The sequence below is a fragment of the Phascolarctos cinereus genome, unplaced genomic scaffold (genome assembly GCF_003287225.1).
Source record: "Phascolarctos cinereus isolate Bilbo 61053 unplaced genomic scaffold, phaCin_HiC Scaffold_2;HRSCAF=192, whole genome shotgun sequence".
NCBI lineage: Eukaryota > Metazoa > Chordata > Mammalia > Diprotodontia > Phascolarctidae > Phascolarctos > Phascolarctos cinereus.
In genome coordinates this window covers 44,010,090-44,028,229 of record NW_027555625.1, presented here as the reverse complement: position 1 = coordinate 44,028,229, position 18,140 = coordinate 44,010,090, and positions in this window count along the sequence as shown.

Here is an 18,140-nt window from a genome sequence, read left to right as displayed (position 1 = left end):
CCACATGGTAGATTTTTCCATCTTAATCAGGCCCACGTTCTCTAAACTCTCCTAGGGAGAAGTACTCTTGATATATCTGGCTTCAGCTGTGTCTAAAGTGAAAGGTTTTTAAAAGTGTGTGATGCTGTTGTTTTTAACTGAATCACCTCTTAAAGCTTTCCTGGAAGTGTCCATTTTACTGATGTGTTTTTCCACTTAATGACTCTGAGCATTTCCCTGAGGTGTTCTCAGAATGCTAGCAGTTTCCTGGGGGATGCCCGAGAGACGTGCCCAGAATCCTGAGAGTGGGAACTTACATCACAAAGGGTGGAGGGGATCCTACCTGGTGGCAGGTACGTGCCTACACGTCCAGGGAACATCTGAGCTTGGACCTCAGGCTCCACTAGCACAGAGCCTGGAGGCAGCTGACCACAGCAAGTTCATACCTTCTACCCTGGCATTTTTGTAGGAGGACTGTTTCAGTCAGCAGATTTCCCCACCATCAGCCATCGTGTTACTGGTGTTAGGTTAGGGGGGCTATGGATAACTTTGCAACTAAACCACCAATAAACCATACTGGATCCTAACTGCAATACCTGGGAGTGGGGAAGGTCTCCAGTGTATTTCCTCTGGCAATGGGCAAAGAATGATGAACAGAGAAGTCTTCGGATATGAGGCACAGAGTGGCATATAGATGTTCTATTTGCAAGGGTATTTCAAGCTCAAAACAATTTTTGCCAAGAGAACTAATGAGTGTCAAAAAAGCTAATGACAAATAGTTATTGGGTGCCCACCATATTTAGGTACTGGAAATGGCCAAAAATGAAACAGTCCTTCCTCTCTGGGAGAATCCTCCCACTGTCCCGGGAGATACACACACAGACCACTTAAAACGGGGTAAGTCAAGGAAGCCAAGACGGCTCATAACCAGTAGAATTGAAAAGGGGCTCCCGACCTGAGCTTTGAAGGGAGGCACCAGGGTCTGTTTGGGTTCCAAGGCCCAGGGGCAGTCCTTGCAAAGACATCAAGGCAAGGGAAGGAGGATGTCGAGTTTGAGCAGCACCAGCCAAGCTAGTTTGGCTGACACAAAGTCCAGGAAGAGATTCTCCTGAGAAATGACTGGAAAAAACAGGCTAAGGACCAGATTGTGAAGAGCCCTCAATGCCTGGGTGATGACTTCGAATGGGAGGATGCCCATGAGACGATAGGTGAAGCTCTCCGTAGCCAGGCAAATTCACTTGTCTTCCCCATTAGACTGTAAGCTCCTTGAGGGCAGGGACCGTCTTGCCTCTTTTAGTGTCCCTAGCACTTAGTGTAGTGCGTCGCATGATAGTAAACGCCTAATAAAGGTTTGTCAACCTATTACTGTATACATGTCCATTAAGAAACTGAATCCTAGAGGCAGTAGGAAACAATTGAGAATTTTTTTCCAAGGACCTGGCATAATTATTTCATCCAGTTGAGATGTGATAAGGGCCAATGTGGAGTAAAATGTACAGATGCGAGATACGTTCACGTCAGCTCTACCATACTTGGAAACCAGTTATGTTTACGCTTGGAGTTGAACAGTTTTGTAGCAGGTAGAAGGGCCACGGGGCCCATTCCCTCCTCTTTTGGCTCCTCAGCCTTGGTCTCTGATCATCTCTTTTTGGCCGGGCCTCAAGATTTCCTTCAGTTCATGTTCTGTTGAAAGTGCTGAGGACTCCTGCAGTTGCTCAGTTGGCCAAGAAACATTCATTAAGCAAGAGACCGAATGCTGGGCACTGTGTATGATCCGAACAAACAGTTGAGGCACGTGGGTTTCTTTGTGGAAATGGAGAGGTTTATGATAGCGATTGCCAAGAAAAGTTACAGGAACGTTACCCTTCAGGGCACACTTACTAACCAATGTAGATTATGCAAGGAAATAGTAGAAATTGTACAACATGCCACGGCAGATTGCAAAAACACTAGCATCAAGCTACAACTTGGTGCCTAGTATTTTACATCATAAGCTCGTTGTCATTTATAACCAGACTGATGAAAAATCACATATTGCAAATATAGGTTTCAAAATATCCTTGGGAATTACCTGAACTACTGTGGTCTTTCAGTTGTATCCGATTCTTCGCGGCTCCATTTGGGGTTTTCTTAACAAAGATATTGGACTGGTTTGCCATTTTCTTCTCCATTTTATTTGACAGATGAGGAAACTGAAGCAAACAGGGTTAAATGACTTGCCCAGGGTCGCACAGCTAGTAAATATCTGAGGCCAGATTTGAATCCACAGAGATGAGTCTTCCTGACTCCAGGCATGGTACTCTAACCACCGGGCCACCTAGCTGCCTTGGTTTTAGGGTTAATCCTCATTATTAACATTCGTCCATCACTTTAAGTCTAGATACTAATCAGCAAGAAAGTCGAGCCCTGATTTGTAGTTGTTTGCGTGCTGATTGAATAAATGACTGACTGATCTACCCCCTCCCACAGTTGTTAATACTTTTCCTGATAATCCAGTGTCTGGCACAGAATTGGTATTTAATAATTACTCGTTGACTTAAGTGGGAGGGTGGAAAAAGGAGGAGGAGTGAGAGTAGCAGAATCTAAGATAGAGCATGAACATTCCCTTAATTACGACTAACATAGAAAAGTCAGTTGCCTGCCCTAACTATAGAATGAGGCCTATTCTAGTCAGCCTGGTCAGTCCATCTGTTCCAAACGGGGCCTTGTGGCTGGTGAGCTCATTTTGTTGAGGTCTTTGGTGACAAGACCTGGGTCACAGGTACTATCCCTGCTTGGTCCAGTTAGCCTCATTCTATCTGCCAGCCTCAGCATGTTGCATCCCAGGGACTAGACCCCATCTTGCAAATGCCTGTCCTTGTTCACAAGGACGGGAGGGAGGAATAGGGAGGCCAAAGATGAATGGGGTAGAGTAATGGCTGGAAATGCTTCCCTACTCATGCAAATAGCTCGGTGAATGGCCAGCTGATGGTGGGTCCCTGGCCCTCTCTTATCTCAAGGACAACAAATTCCTTACCCTGTATGGATTTCCCTTTAGCTTTGTGGCATTCATCCTGGGGAGAGCTAAGATAAGGAAGGGGAGAAATGTCAGGAATCCTTTTTATTAAAGTCAGTACCCAAGAGACTTGTCCAGATACTCTTTTCAAGAAAGTTATCAACCGTTTGGGCTGGTGCTGCTCAGCTGCTTCAGAGTTTGAGAAGGCTTTGATCCCACTCTCTATGGGAGGAAAGATCGCAGAAGGGTAGCTCAGTGGTCAGGCCCCCTCGGAGAGAAGAGTCTTTTACAGATCCCTAGTTGACCCCCTGCCTCGACCTGAACACAGACGAGTATTGGGAGTGAGAATCCAGTACATTCAGCCAAGGGACTAGAGAAGGAGACATTTCAGCTAATTTGGTGCGCCCTGCCCTAGACGTGGTCAAAAGTTGTGGGGTGGGATGTTCCCCTCTTTACAGTGCCTGGCTTATAGCTTTTAATAAATGCTTGTTGATTAATTAAATCTTTTATGGTCACTCCCCCTTATATTTGCTGAGTACCTACTATATTCCCAGCATATAGTTTCCCTGGGGAAAACAAAACACAAAATGCATTTATGGAGGCCTTTCAAGCTTACACATAATTTTGCTCACAACACTGTAAAATAGTTGTACTGTGAGTATTATTATCTCCACCTTATCGCTGAGTTCAATGATCCTGGATTTCAGGTAGCTCTTTCTCTCTGCCTCCTCTTGTTTGCTCTACACGCAGGAGTTTTTAACCTGGGGGGCCGTGAATTTTAGATAGATAGAGATAGTCTATTTCAACAAATTTGTTTCATTTGTCATGCTATGTATTTTATATACTTAAAAATATTAGTTGGAGTAGGGGTCCATGGGCTTTCCTAGACTGACAGTCAATAAACATATATATCATATTATATTATATTATATTATATTATATTATATTATATTATATTATATTATATTATATTATATTATATTATATTATATTATGTTATATCATATATCATATCATATAGTATAGTATAGCATAGTATAGTATATAGTATAGTATAGTATAGTATAGTATAGTATAGTATAGTATAGCATATTGACTGACAGTCAATACACATTTAAGGGCTACTATGTGCCAGGCACTATGCTAAGCACTGGAGATTTTTTTAAAAAAATTTTAAAGCAAAAGACAGTCTCTGCCTTCAAGGATCTCGCATAATTGGGGAAGCAACACTCAAGCGACTGTGTATACTCAAGATAGAGACAAGATAAATTGGAGAGAATCAACAGAAGGAATGAGCTAGAATTAAGAGGGATCAGGAAAGGCTTTCTGCAGAAAGTGGGATTTTAGCTGGAGCTTGAAGAAAGCCATAGACCATAGGAGGCAGAGATGAATGAGGAGAGAATTCCAGGCATGCAGGACAACCTGGGGAAATGCCCGGAGTTGGGAGAGAGAGTGTCTTGGGCAGGTGGTGCACATCTGTAATCCCTGCTGCTAGGGAGACTGAAGCTGGTGGATCACTGGAGTACATGAGTTCTAAGCTGCAGGCCAGTGAAAGCCAGTTGGGCGTGCTTACTAAGTCCAGTACCAATATGGCGACCCCCTAGGAGTAGAGCTGCCCTAGGAGGGGCAAACTAGCCCAGGTCAGGAGTCAAAGCTTTTGTGCCAATAATAAGTGGTCATGTACCCATGGGTGGCTGCCGCACTTGTAGGCTGTTGTTATTATTTGTCCTTCATTCTCAGAGGACCAGTGACATCGGTGGGTGATGCCTTGACATGCAAGTGAATTGGATTTAAGTGAAGGCGCACTTCTAGCCTAGGAAAGATAGGAAGACCCAGTCTCCAAAAACAACAAGGAAAAGAAGATTCCCCTGATCTAGAACTTCCTTTTCAATGCCTTCAAGCCATCCCTTATCCTATCTGGTTTTGCCCTTATTTTACTAGAAGGAAGGAAAGAACCAGGTATTTATTAAGTGCCTACATATTGACTATGCATATTTGTTACAAAGGTTTTCTTTTTCCTTTTTTCTTTTGTCAGTGTTGGGTAGGAGAAGATAGGAGGGAGAGAAAATAAATGCTTGTTAATTAAAAAAAATTTAATTCAAAAATAGTAAAAAGTAAACTAGGAGGGACTGCCTGCTAACACTTCCCACTCCATCCTACAACTCTCTCTCTCTCTCTCTCTCTCTCTCTCTCTCTCTCTCTCTCTCTCTCTCTCTCTCTCTCTCTCTCTCTCTCTCTCTCTCTCTCTCTCTCTCTCTCTCTCCTCCATAGTAGGACATAGTGAAAGGGATTCACCCAGGGTTACCACCAGGGTCTTCAGGCCATGATAGGAGGAAGGAGCCCACAAGTGTCTTAAAAAGAGAGCTCCCAGGACTTAAAAAATTGTTACATTAATCCAAGCTATCAACAACCATATGAAAAAAATGTTCTAAATCCCTTTATTAATTAGAGTAATAAATTCAAGTTAAAGCAACTCTGCATTTCTATGTCATACCCAAAGATGACAAAAATGGAAATTCAGTCAGTCAATAAACATTAAGCATCTACTGAGTGCCAAGCACTGTGCTGAGCTCTGTGGACACAAAGAAAATGACAGTTGTTGGAGGGGCTGTGGGAAAACAGACCCCTTTAATGTCCTTTTGGTGGGGCTGTGAATTGATGCAGCTTTTCTGGAAAGCAAATTGAAACTATTTACAAAACCCACAACACTGAGAATGCCCTTTAACTCAAAAATACAACTATGAAGCTTCTACCCCAAAGAAGTAGAAGACAGAGGAAAAAGACCCATGTGTACAAAAATATTTACAGCAGCTCTTTTCTTTTAGTGGCGAAGAACTGGAAGCTCATTGAAGTGTCCATCAATTGGGGAATGGCTAAATAAATTATGATAAATTAATGGAATGGTACAGTTTTCAGAGAGACCTGAGAACACTTGTATGAACTGATGCAGAGTGAAGTAAGCAGAACCAGGAGAACAATTCATACAATAACACTGTAAAGACAAACCCCTTTAAAAGACTTAAGATCTCTGACCAATGCACTGACCAACCAGGATTCCATATTTATCCTAGACTTTAGCAAAGCTTTTTGACAAAGTATCTCTTGCTATTGAAAAGATGAAAGAATGGGAGCTAGACAGAAGAGAACTGGCCAAATGGCTGAAGGCAGAGTAGTCACCAATGGCTTGATAGCCAGATGGCTAGTGGTCTCTAGTAGAGTGTAGCAGAGATCTGGACTTGGCCCTGGATTGTTTAACATGCTTACTGAAACATTAGATAAGAGTATGATGGCATGCTTATCAAATCTGCAGAGACACAAAGCTTGAAGAGACAGCTAACAAACATACTGATCTACCCTGGTATGTTGTAGAGGGGATTCTTACACAACTACAGCTTGAATTGCCCTTGTTTCTGCAAGTAATAAATCTTTGGCTTTAGGTCAACCTCATTGGCTTTGTTTATGCCAAAGGCTTGAATTATGATCCCAAAGAGTGCTATTTAAATCCTGACTGTGGTCTTATTGATACAGTTATTTCTGAAGACACCTTTGTACTGATCATTCCTACATGGGAAGATGATATTTGTAACTCATAAGACGTTTCTCATTATCAGGGTAGTTAGAAGGAACATGTATAGATAGAGGGCACAGGTGTGAGTTGAATATGAAGGAATGATATCTAAAAAACAAAATTAAGGGGTGAGAGAGGAATGTACTGGGAAAAAGAGAAAGGGATAGGTAGAATGAGGTAAATTATCTTACATAAAACAGGCAAGAAAAAGCTTTTGCAGTGGAGGGGAAGAGGTGGGAGGTGAGGGAGAATGGGTGAACCTTACTCATCAGAATTGACTCAAAGAGGAAATAACATAAACACTCAATTGGGTTGAGAAATCTATCTTACCAACTACAAGAAAGTAGGAGGGGAAGGGGATAAGAGAAGAGGGGCATGATAGAAGGGAGGGAAGACTGGGGAAGGGGGTAATCAGAAGCAAGCACTTTTGAGGAGGGACAGAATGAAAGAAGAGAGGGAATAGAATAAACAGGGAGGGGAGTAAATGGGATGGAGGGAAATAGAGGTAGCAATACTAACAGTGAAAACAATTTTGAAGCAAGTTTCTCAAATATATAGAGAACCGAATCAAATTTATATAGCCATTCCCCAATTGATAAATTATCAAAAGATATGATCAGTTTTCAGATGAAGTAATCATAGCTATCTATAGCCATATGAAAAAAAAATACTCTAATTCACTATTGATTGGAGAAATGCAAATTAAAACAATTCTGAGGTACTACCGCATACCTATTAGATTGGCTAATAGGATAGAAAAGGTAAATGGCAAATGTTGGAGGGAAGATGGGGAAAATGGGACTTTAATGCACTGTTGGTGGAACTGTGAACTGATTCAACCATTCTGTAGAGTAATTTGGAACTATGCATAAAGGGCTATAAAACCATGCATACCCTTTGACTTGGAGATACCACTACTAGGTCTGTATCCCAAAAGTTTAAAAACAAAAAGGAAAAGAACCTGTATGTACAAAAATATTTATAGCAGCTCTATTCTGGGGATAAAGAATTAGAAGTTGAGGGGATGCCCATTAGTTAGAGAATGGCTGAACAAGTTGTGGTATGTGGTTATGATGGAATATTGTACTATAAGAAAAGATGAGAGGATACTCCCAGAAAAACCTGGAAAGACTTGCATGGGATGATGCAAAGTGAAATGTGCTGTGTACAAAGTAACAGCAATGTTGTAAGATAATCAGTTGTAAATGACTTAGCTGTTCTCAACAATACAATGATCCAAGACAACCCTGAAGGACTTATGATGAGGAATGCTATCCATCCCCAAACAGGGAACTGTTAGTTTCTGAATACAGATTGAAGCATGCTTTTTTTAACGTTATTTTTCTTGAGTTTTTTTCTTGTCTATGTTTTCTTTCACAACATGACTATTATTGAAATGTTTTGCATAACTACAGATGTATGACCTATATACTTGCCTTCTCAGTGTGGGGGGGGGGCAAAAAGGGGAGGAAGAAGGCAGGGAGAGAATTTGGAACTCAAAATTTTGAAGACGAATGTTAAAGATTGTTTTTGCATGTGGCTGGAGAAAAATAAAATACTAAACAAAAGCTTAAAAAAAGAAAAAAGAAGAATATTTGTGCTGATGTTAGGACCTGTACCATCTGAATCATTAAAGATGCATATGCCTAGTCCAAACCCTGCTCTTTCCCTGGTACTTTGAAAAAATATTGTTATTATAAATAATAGCTGTCAACAAACTCAAACAATAAAATAAACATACAAAGAACAAAAACTTTACATGGACCCCTTACCCTTTAACAAGGCAGAACCAGAAATTTTAGCAAGCAACAGAGGACAGTATATATAACAGTACTATCAGCTCCCAATGCTTTGTGCTGTGCCTAGCACATAGTAGGTGCTTAATAAATGTTTACTGATTGATAGTACTGGCCACTGTTCCTCTAAATGTAGTGTTTATATACATACAGTGAATACATACTTATTGCCTATATGGCAGTATAAACTGTATGCATGTTATTTCTAAAAATATATTATTTTCAATTAGTAGTCATTGTATATCTCCACTTCTGGTTCTGCTGATTTCACTTGGTATCACCTCATGAATATTTTTCCATACATATATATATGTGTATGTGTGTGTGTATATGGGTATCTGTATGTATGTATACATGTGTGTATATGTATGTGTGTACTGTGTGTGTATGTATATATATGTATAATCTATCTCTTTGACCTCATTTTTTACTGTTGTACCATATTTCCCAGCATAATTTTCATTGTCCTCACCTGTCACCACCCATGCTGTGAGGTCCTTGGCAAAGAATATGCTGATTTAATTTGGAGAGTCCTCATGAGTTCTTCATAGCTTTTCCTTTTACAATTCCAAAGTATTCCTTTTTGGAAACTTACCATAATTTATTAAGCCGTTCTCTGGTTGTTGGACATAATAGATTTTTTCGCTATTATGAATAGGGCAACAATGGGTATTTTTATACATATGTCTTTTTTTTCATCCCCTTTCTCTGATTTTTTTTCCCCAATCAAATCCCAGCAGTCTTTCCTGGTATCTTTTGGAAGACTTTCCTTCACTATTAAAAAATTCTCATTAGTGAGAATCCCTTGGTCAGACTTCTTTTGCTGGAGGACCGGGGGTTGCTTTAGCTTTTGTGTTTTTAACAGTAAATTCAATTGCATTTTGTTCCTGATCTAAAACCAGGCTTGATGGGCATGCTATTAGAGACATTCTGTCGATATCATTTCCTGTTGCGAATATTTACTGTAAGTGAAGTTGTGAGGTTGTATACTGGCTCTCCTCCCAGCCAACCTGCTCTGTCCCCGCTGCAATGGACCACTAACCTCATCCTCGTGGATCTGGGCACTGGGCTGAAAGCTCCTTTTCATTCTTCCTGAAAGTTTTCTCCTGAAGCAAACTAAGTCAGTCACCAACACCTAACAGATTTCAGTTAGGACTAAAAGAGAGGCATATTTGCCTGTGTCCAGCTCAGGTGAACAAACAGGTATTAAGCACCTGCTATGTGCTTTGAGCACTATGGTGCTAGGTGCTACAGACACAGACACAAGCACCTACTATGTGCTGGGGCATTGTGCTAGCTGCTACAGACACAGAGACAAGCACCTACTATGTGCTGGGCACTGCGCCAGGTGATAGAGACACAGAGACCAGAAAGACTGATTAAGCACCTACTATGTGCTAGGCACTATGCTAGGTGCTAGACGCAAAGACAAAAAAGAAACAAGTCACTGCCTTTAAGGAGTTCATGTTTTCCTGGCAGGATGTAATACATGCCTATATTTTAAATAAATACAAAATATAGACAAAGTATTACCAAGTAATCTTAGAAGAATGAAAAATAACTGAGAGGATCAAAAAAAGCTTCTTGCAGGATATAATAATGATGATGATGACTAACATTTATATAGTGCTTACTATGTGCCAGGCACTGTGCTAAGTGCTTTACAATTATTATCTCATTTGATCTTCACAACAATCCCAGGAGATAGGTAATATTTTTGCTCCCATTTTATAGTTGAGGAAACTGAGGCAGACAGCAGGGAAGTGGCTTGCCCAGGGTCGCACAGCTAGTAAGTGCCTGAGGCCAGATTTGAACTCAGGTCCTCCTGACTCCAAGCCTGATGCTCTAGCTGGTGAGCCACACCTGAATTGTGCATTGAAGGAAGCCAGGGTTCCTATGGGGGGAGCTGAGACGTGGGATCCATTTGTACAGAAGTACCCGGGGTGGGGGGGGGGGGAGGCAGGAGATGGAATGTCATGTATGAGGGACAGACAGCCAACAGGAAAATGTGGCTAGGATGGAGAGAGCACGAGGGGAAGAATAGCGAGATAAGGCTGAGAGGGTACGTGGGAGCCAGACTATAGAGAGCTTTTAGTGTCAGTCTGGGGAGCTTTAAATTATCGAGAGAGAGCCGCTGAAGTATCTTGAATAAGGGGTGCAGGTTGATATGCCCATATTTGTGTTTTAGAAAGCTGACACTGGAAAAAGGATTGATTAGAGAGAATTAAAGTTGGAGACAGGGAGACTAACGGGACCCAGGAAAGCTGACGAGAATAGCAATTATTCGAAATGAGAAATGTACAATGTACAATAGACAAAACTGGCAACTGAGGGAATGTGGGGTTTGAAGAAGAGAGAGGAGTCAAGGTTGTGAACCTGGATGGTTGGGAGGACAGTGCTTCGGTCAACAGAAAAGGGGAAGTGTGAAGGAGAGATTGGTTGGGGGGGTGGGGTAGGATATGATCATATAGAACGATATAATAATCATATTAGTCACGTTGAGTCTGAGTTGCTCATGAGGATCAAGATGGAGATGTCTAGGGGGCAGTTAGCAATAGGGAATTGGATTAGGAAGGGAGCCATTAATTTGAGAGTTCGTAGCATGGCCCATACAGATTTCTGAAGGTCCTTCTCCCAACTCCCACTTGCACTGATAAGTTGGGACTTAATAACAGGGCTAGTTGATTGTCCCTTATGCTCAAAGGAGACCAAAATGGCATCACTGTGTCGGGGTCCAGGTACTGTGTGTCCGACTGTGGCTGATCAAACCTAGAGATCAGACCTAGGCTCTAGCACAAATAGTCCATGTGAACATTTGGAGTGGAGATGGCTCTAAATTTGCACATCTCCTGCTGCTTTGGAGCTACTGTAATTCTGCTTTGCTCATAGAGCATAGAGCCTTCTTTGATGTGGGCATGCCATGGCTGGGTGGTCCTGTGCCAGTGTCTCCCATGTCTCACAATCAAGTCCGAAGTTCTTCACAGAGACCTGGAGAGTATCCTTGTATCGCTTCTTCTGGCCTCCATGTGTTTGCCTCGTGTGAGCTCTCCATAAAATTTAGGCAAAGTACGTTTGGCATTCAAACAACATGGCCAGACCATTGGAGTTGCACTCTCTGTAGTAGAGTTTGAATGCTTGGCAGTTCAGCTCCAGAAAGGACCTTGGTGTCCAGTACCTTATCTTGGCCGGGTGATCTTCAGAATCTTCCTAAGACAATTCAAATGGAAGTGATTCAGTTTTCTGGCATGGCGCTGGTAGACTGTCCAGGTTTCACAGGCATACAACAGTGAGGTCAACGCAATGGCTCTATAGACCTTCAGTCTGGTAGACAGTCTAATACTAATCTCCCACGTTTTCCTTCAGAGCCTCCCAAGCACTGAGCTAGCTCTGGCAATGCATTCATCAATTTCATCATCTACGTGTACCACCCTGGAAAGCAGACTGCCAAGGTAAGTGAACTTATCCACAGTGTTCAGAACTTCTCCATATGCTACAATCAATGGTTCCACGAATGGAAGGGGGTGCTGGCTAGAGGAGAACCCCTGTCTTCTCAGTGTTAATTGTCAGGCCAAAGTTAGCACAGACTGCATAGAATTGATCCAGATTTTGATGCATCTCAGCCTCAGAGGCTGTATTGTATACACAATCGTGTAGCCCATATAGACTCTGAGGGTCCTTATCCTAACTCCCACTTGCACTGATAAGTTGGAGCCCCATAGTGAAGCTAGCTACATCTCCCTCTCAGGATTCTAGGGATGCCCCAAGGGGCTAAGAGTATCTTTCTAGTACTATTGGCTCATACCCCCATTCCTGTGTGTATTCCCCAATATCAGTGGCCAGTTAAAATTTAATATCTCACTTATATCATTAGCTGACACTACTACTACCTGTCTTCCCACCTAAAGGCTCATAGCAGTGCTTGGCTTGATCAGGAAAAGAGATCAATCTGACTAGCTTATATGAATGCCCAGGTGTCTCCCAGCAACTGACCAAAAGAATTGCTCTTCTATACTCAGTAAGTAGACAGGAAACAATACTTGTGCATGTTCTGGAATTTACATAGGGGAATGCCTACTGCCTATAGGCAGAATGTGCAGTGTGTGCTTATTTATACTGGGCTCTCATTGGCCAGTCTTCCATTACAACTGGATCATATATTCAACCACGTATCAAGGCTCACTAGCCCTTCGTAAACTGGCCCCTTCCTCTCTTTCTTGTTTTGTATCTTATTCTCTACCATGTCCTCTGTGATTCAGTCACTCTGGCCTCCTCACTGCTCCTTGAACAAGACCCTCTTCTCCATCTCCCAAATCCAGGCATTTTCCCTGACTCCTCCATGCCTGGAACTCTCTCCCTCTCCATCTCTGCCTCTTCGCTTTCCCAGCTTCAAATCTCACCTTCTACAAGAAGCCTTTCCTGGTCCCTTCATGCTAGTGCCCTCTTCCCTCTGAGATTATCTCCAGTTTATCCTCCATATATCTTGTTTATGTACAGTTGTTTGCATGTTGTCTTCCTTCTTGTTAGATTGCTAAGGATTGTTTTTGCCTTTCTTTGTATGCCCAGTGGCTGGCATACAGTGGGCACTTAATAAATGCTTAATCTGAACTGATTTCCTGCAGGACAGACACTATGCTAAGCACTGGGCATAAGAAAAAGATAACATTTAAAAACAAACAAAAAAATTTTTTTAAAAGGGGCAGCTAGATGGCGCAGTGGATAGAGCACTGGCCCCGAAGTCAGGAGGACCTGAGTTCAAATCCAGCCTCAGACCAAACACTTGACACTTACTAGCTGTGTGACCCTGGGCAAGTCACTTAACCCCAATTGCCTAAAAGCAAAAAAAAAAAAATTTAAAAGAAAAAGATAACACGGTCCCTGCCTCCAAAGAGCTTCTATTCCAATATGGGGCCAACATGCAAATAATGATATACAAGGTATGTACAAAGTAAATGGGCAACCTGAGAGAGGAAGGTTGGGGGTGAGGGGAGACCAGGAAAGGTCTGAAATTTGAATAAAGTGAGCTGAGTCCTGATGGAGGTATGGAGATAAGTATTCCAGGTACCAGTGCAGAGGCCGGCATTTCTGTATCAGAGTGCATGGAAGGGAATGAAGATTAAGAAAACCAGTAAAGTAGGAAGGGGTCAGATTATGGAGAACCTCAAATACCAAACAGAGGAGTTTATATTTGATCGACCAGGGAGAGGAGAGAGAGCGGGGAAGGAGGAAGGTATCAGAGAATGACTAGATTGGAATGGGGAGAGGTGTATGTGCCTGACATGGTCAGATCTAAGCTTTAGAAAAATAGATGTGGAGGCCCCATGGAGGCTGGATTAGAATGGGGAGAGATATGAGGCAGGGAGGCCAACGAGGAGTATATTGCAAAAGTCCAGGCAAGTGGTAATGAGGGCCTGGACTAGGGTGGTGGCTGCATGGGTAGAAAGAAGAGGTAGAAGGTAGAAGAGACAAGATTAGCAATGCATTGGATAAATGAGGTGAATGAGAGCAAGGGCTCAAAGATGACGCCAAGGTTGTGAGCCCACTTGACTGTAAGTCACAGTCAACAGTAAGAGGGAAATTTGGGGAGAAAAATAATATTACGTGATAGTACATGTGTAAGCTTGCTGTCTTGGGGAGGGGGGAGGGAGGGAGAAAAATTTGGAATACAACATTTTACAATAATGAACGTTGAAAACTATCTTTACATGTAATTGGAAAAAATACTATTAGGGGAAGAAAGAAAAATAATGTTGATTATTTGATTAGGAAGGAACAGGATGTTTACCTTGGTGCAATGATGACCCAGTGGAGATTAGATAACGTAAACCTGTAGCAGACCCAGTCAGCTTGGTTTTGTGACCTCCCTCCAGCCCTGTTCAGGACCACCAGTACAGGAGCAAAGGAGGCATAGGACAGGAGTAACTGAGGGTTGGGGTTGCCAAGATGTGATCAGCAGTAGAAGGAGGCAAAGATTGGAGATTAGAGGATAGTATAGAGTTATTGGTTCAGCAAGGAGGTGAGAGGGAAGGGAAGAGGATGTAGCTAGTATAGGGGTTATGGGAAACAACAGAAGGGGTGAAGGGAATGGAGGGACCATGACGAGGACGAAGAACAGAGTGAGGAGTTGTAAGGCAGAAAAATGAAATGGTAGATTATGATCACATAAAGGACTTTCTGAATTACTTAGGACTAGAAGATGGAAGAAGCCATCAGATCCCATCCTGACATTTTACAGATGAGGACACTGAAGCCCATGGAGGTTCAATGACTTGCCCAGGGTCACACAGTAAAAGGAGTCAGAAGTGGGTTTTGAACTGGTCCCCCGACTCCAGGACCAATTTTCTTTCCATTGTGCTATGATAATTTTTTGTTGTCTTTAGCAAGATACAGTTATCCCTTCCACATAGCAACTTTCCCCATTGAGGTTTCACTATATCACGGGTCCATATAAGAAATTAAATGGGAATTTTAGGGGAGTGCTGCAGAAGCTTCAGACAACATGCAAAGGCCAGCAGATGACACAGAGCCTATGACGAAATACTTAACTCAAATGTTACAATAAGGTACTGCAAACGTCCCATAAAAGAAAAAGAAAAAAATCCAGACTTCTGTGGTATGAAGAAAGGGCCAAAAAACTTTCAGGGACACTGTGCCCCTAAACACACACACACACACACACACACACACACACACACACACACACACACACACCCCTCTCCTGCAACGTAGAAGGGATAACTGTAAATAAATCCAAAAGAGCTGATGAGATCACCAAACAGTCAATCAATAAACATTTATTTGTTCTCCTATGTCTGTGGCAACTATAGTGTTTCATTAAAAATTTTTTTAAATTAACTTAATTTTTAAAAAAAGATTGCTGGCCACCTTGGAAAGAGACATTCTAGTGGAATGGTGGGATTCAGAAGTCAGATTGCAGGGGATTGAGAAATGATTAGGATGTGGGGAAATGGCTACAGCATGTGCCTGTAACCCTTCCTAGGAGTGTTTGGCTGTGAAAACAAGAGACAGAGGATAATAGCTTGAGGGAATGGTGGGATCAAATTTAAAAAAAAAAATGTTTTATAGGTGTGTGACCCTGGGCAAGTCACTTAACCCCAATTGCCTCACCAAAAAAGCAAAAAAAAAAATTTGTTTCAAAGGATGAGAGAGACATGGGTGTGTAGGTGGTGAGGAGAGAGACAGTGGGTAAGGAGATGTTAATGAGAAAAAAAAAAAGGGCGGGAATGATTGAAGGGGCAAGGTCCCGGAGGAGACAAGGGGACGGGATGGTATCAACAACCGCCTGAGTCAAGTAGATTACGGAAGAAACTGAGGCCCAGAGAAGTTACGTCACTTGCTCAAGATTACCTAGCTAATTATTAAAAAGGCTTAGTGTTCTTTGTACTATGTTTATACCATCTTTCCACAATAGCTGCCCTCCTCACCTTTGGCATAAAACTTGAGCTTCATTGGTGTAGGCTGGGGGAAGGAAGAACAGGGAAAGAGTCAGCTGATCTCTATTTTAATCTCCTATATAATCAGGGGCAGAGCTAGCCAACCAAGTAGGCTGCTTATATAATGATCTGAAAAACACTACATGACTTCATTTAGCTCCTAACATTTTACCCCAGAGGCTCCACCATCTCCAAAATACCAAATTAGAGTCATTTCTTTGGGTTTGTACTCTTTCTCTAAGAGGTGCCTGGTGTAAGATTAGACTGTAAACTCCTTGAGGGTAAGGTACTTTATTGGTCTTTCTTTGTATCCCTAGTGCCTGGCACGTAGTAATGATACCTGGAAAGGCAGGAAGGCTACTTTTCTCATTTACCTATGAGCAGAGAATGCTCACATTAAGTCACTGTCCTTTTAGAAAACAGAAAGCAAGACTTTCTTACCTGACATACAAGACAGGTAAATTCTGATGAAAGTTAAGAAGAGAGAAAGGTACAGACAATGCTGCTGAATTTGGACCTAGCCTTTAATATCTAAAAGCTGTCTTTGAGGGTACAACTATTTTCATGGACTCATAGAATCTCAGAGCCAAGTAGGGTCCTCAGAAGCCATCTGGCCCAAACTGAGCAGGAGTTCCCTTTCTAATATCCCCAAAAGGTAGTCATGTAAAGTCCTTCAGCAAGGAGGAGCTGCTACTTCCTAAGGCAGCACACTCTTTATGCTTGTTAGAGCTGCCTTGGACCATCTCATCCAGAATTCTAAGTCTGCAAAGCTCTTCAGAGGCTGCATGCACCTTTGCCCCCATCATCCAAGACCGGGCTTGAGCCTGGGGAGGTGACTGTGGCCGATAGCTTCTGCTGAGCTCTGCTGCAAGGGTGGTTGACTTCATCAGCCAGACAGTTTACTCTCTTTCTTCCCATCAAAAAGTGAGTCACTCCTGATTGGAGTCAAAGGGAGGAAACAACAGTGCATTAGTAAACGTCAATATCTGATTACCTGGCTTGGGACTCAGGGGAAATGCAGGCCCTTGGTGGAGGGATCTCGATGCTCCCATAGCTAAGTAAACAGTCTCTGGGAAGTCAGGGACCTGAGTCTAATCCTGGATACTGGCACAGATTCACTGCATGACCTTAAACGAGGCTTCACCTTATGGCTCAGTTTTCCTCTCTGTAAAATGAAGGGATGAGAAGTGGCAGAGCTAAAACTAGAATTTGTTTCCTAAGTCCCCAGAACTAATTCACAGGCATGTTGTGGTGAGAGAACTTTGTTAACCGTATGATGCTTAGCAGCACTAGAAGCCCAGACAGTACTGTGCTCCCTGTGGATAAAGATGTTTGTCATTTGACTTGCCTTTAAAACGAGGTCTACACTGAGCCAATAAATCACTTCCTAAAATGAGTTTGCTCCCCCCTTCCAAATATATAAGTATACGCACATATATAATTACATATAGATACACGCACATATATACTTATTATATATATATAGTGTGTGTGTATATATATATATATACATATTATATATATATAGTGTGTGTGTGTATATATATATATATAACACCAGATTTACTCCACTTGAATGAACATTGTAATAAGCATCCAAATTCCCTAGAAAACGCTTCAATTAACAAGAGTTTAATTTCTAACTCCTAGGATTTTCACTGGCTGGTCCCCCGTGCCTGGGGTTCTCTCCCTCTCTGTCTCTGCCTCTGGGTTTCTTTCATGCCTCACCTAAAATGCCACCTTTTGCAAAAAGCCTTTCCCAATCCCCCTTAGTTTTAATGACTTCCCAGGCTCCAATGGCTTCTCTAGGCTTCTCTGCATGCCTCCTGCAATTCTGGCTCAAGGTCACCATGGCCAGACTCTTGGATGTGGTGGGAATGAATTGGGACTGTGCTCCGTGGGAACTGCACTACCCTCTGAACCTGATCTCCATTCCATGCCCCAAGACTAAGATTGGGGTGGGGAGAGAATGATGCCTCCCATATGTTGGGGGAATAAGTTTGTATGTTTGTGATTATATCTTTTGAAGCAAATTTTCGTTTGTAAAAGCTAAAAAAAAAGTTCAGTGACTTCCCTCTCAGATTACTTCTAATTTTTCCCTCTCAGATTACTTCTAATTTATCCCCTATCTTTTGTTTGCACATGGTCACTGGCATGTTTTCTCCCCTATTAGACAGAAGGTTCCTTGAAAATATGGAATAGTTTTTCCAGGGCTTAGCACAGGGCCTGGCACATTGCAGTCCCTTAATAAATGGTTGTTAACTGACTGACTGTCTGACTGGGATCCATAATATCAGTAAGAACATAAAGTCTCCACAACAGCCTTCATTAACTGGGCTCCTGAATTAAAT